Raw genomic sequence first — 2,434 nt, 5'->3', positions numbered from 1 at the left:
CAGCGAGGCGAAACTGCAATCCCGCGAAACTCCTACGAGTCTGCAGTTTATATAACATGAAATGGGGTGTCGGTTGACTCGGTAACCGACGTCTAGAGTCAGCTAGACGTCGGTTATCTCACTAATTTGACGTCCAAGATAACTTTTAATCTGCCTTTTGGGTGCACATTAAACGTCGGACACAAGGGGCGTCGACGTCTACGACGCTGATTGGATTGACGTTTCATTTCCTGTCAGGGAAGTAGACGACGGCTATCCTGGGGCGCCGATGTCTATAACATTTTAGGCGTCAGTGCCCTGATACTGGACGTCAAAATGCCTAAGAGTTTGGTAAATGCATTAATTACAGGCACATAGACGTCGCACCCCAAGATGTCCGACGTCTATCTTGCAGAAATTAACTGTCTTCTCGCCTTCCGGAGAGGCCCATTGACGTCATGTTAAGGGAGCACTGACGTCTATCACATTATAGACGTCGGTTTTTTACTGCGTATGCGTAACGTCTAATCGTCTGGGAATCAGGTGAAGAGCATTAATTGCAGCCAGGTAGACGTCAGTCCCCCATCACAACTGACGTCTACTATAAAATAGACGTCGTTTGCTCCATAAACCGATGTTGTGTTTACCAACTAATTTTCGGTAATGCCATCGTCCGCTAATATACGTCGGGCTACCCTCAAACCGACTTCTTATGGGTGACGCTAAACAGCGTTTTTGCACTAGTGCTTCCACACCTTCCCTTACCTAGCCCCTACCTGAACCCTAAACCTTAAATCCTAAATCCTAAACCCTAAACCCCAAACCCTAACCCCTATATCCTAAACCCTAAACCCCAAACTCTAAATCGTAAACCCTAAACCCTAAAACCTAAATCTTAAATCATAAACCCTAAACCCTAAATCTTAAATCCTAAACCCTAAACTCTAAATCCTAAACTCTAAACCCTAAACCCTAAATGCTAAACCCTAAAGCCTAAAACCTAAACCCTAAACGTTATAGCCTAAGCCCTAAACCCTAAACCTTATGCTCTAAACCTTAAGCACAACACTCTAAACCTTAAACCCTAAACCCCAAATCTTAAACCCTAAACCCTATACCCTAAAGGCTAAACCGTAGACCCCATACCCTAAACCCTAAACCCTAAACCTTAAACCCTAAACCCTAAACCCTTAACGCTAAACTCCAAACCCCAAACCCTAAACCCTAAACTCTAAACCTAGAGGCCCTACCCCACCTAGCCTCACAGAGGTCCCTAGCCCTAACACAACTAAATCTTAAACCCTAAACCCTAAACCCCAAACCCTAAACCCTAAATCCTAAGCCCTTAACCCTAAACCTTAAACCGTAAACCCTAAATCTTAAACCCTAAACCCTAAACCTTAAACCCAAAACCCTATACCCTAAACGCTAATCCCTAAACCCTATACCATAAACGCTAAAGCCTAAACCCTAAACCCTAAACCTTAATCTTTAAATCCTAAGCCTTAAACCCAAAACCCTAAACCCTAAACCGTGAACTCTAATACCCAAACCCTAAACCCTAAAGCCCTCGGAGGACCCACAAGCCACCCTAGGAGACCTCCCTAGAGCCCAAAGCAAGACCCCTAGCACTTGCGCACCTCCCCTTACCTATCACCCTACCTAAATCGTAAACCCTAAACAGTAAACCCTATACCCTAAACTCTAAACCTAGAGACCTTAGCACACCTAGCACCGATAGAGCCCCTACCAAAGACATTAGCCCTACCATACTTACCTCACCTAGTGCCCCCACTGCACCTCCCCTAGCCCTTTCACACCTTCCCCCACCTAGTCCCCTACCCAAACCCTAAACCCTAAACCCTAAACCCTAATCCCTAAACCCTAAATCCTAAACCCTAAACTCTAAACCCTAAACGCTATAGCCTAAACCCTAAACCTTAAGCTCTAAACCCTAAGCCCAAAACTCTAAACCCTAAACCCCAATTCTTAAACCCTAAATTCTACATCCTAAACCATAAACCCTAAACCATATACCCTAAAGGCTAAATCGTAAACCCTAAACCCTAAACCTTAAGCTTTAAACCCTAAGCCCTAAACCCTAAAGCCTACACCCTAAACTTTAAACTCTAAACCCTAAAGCCCTTAGAGGACCCACAAGCCCCCTAAAGGACCCCCTAAGAGCCCCTAGCACTTGCACACTTCCCCCCACTAATCCCCCTACCTAAACCCTAAACCCTAAACCTTAAACCCCATACCCTATATCCTAGACCCTAAACTTTAAACCTAGAGACCCTAAGACTCCTAGACCCCATAGAGCCCTTAACACGAACCCTAGCCCCGGCACTCCTACCCTACCTAGCCCCTTAGAGGACACCCTACAGCCCCCAGCAAGGCCCCTAGCCCTTGCACACCTTCCCCCACCAAGCCCCCTATACCTAAACCCTAAACCCTA

This window comes from Vigna radiata, unplaced genomic scaffold (genome assembly GCF_000741045.1).
Source record: "Vigna radiata var. radiata cultivar VC1973A unplaced genomic scaffold, Vradiata_ver6 scaffold_158, whole genome shotgun sequence".
NCBI lineage: Eukaryota > Viridiplantae > Streptophyta > Magnoliopsida > Fabales > Fabaceae > Vigna > Vigna radiata.
Note: the sequence above shows the minus strand (reverse complement) of the source record.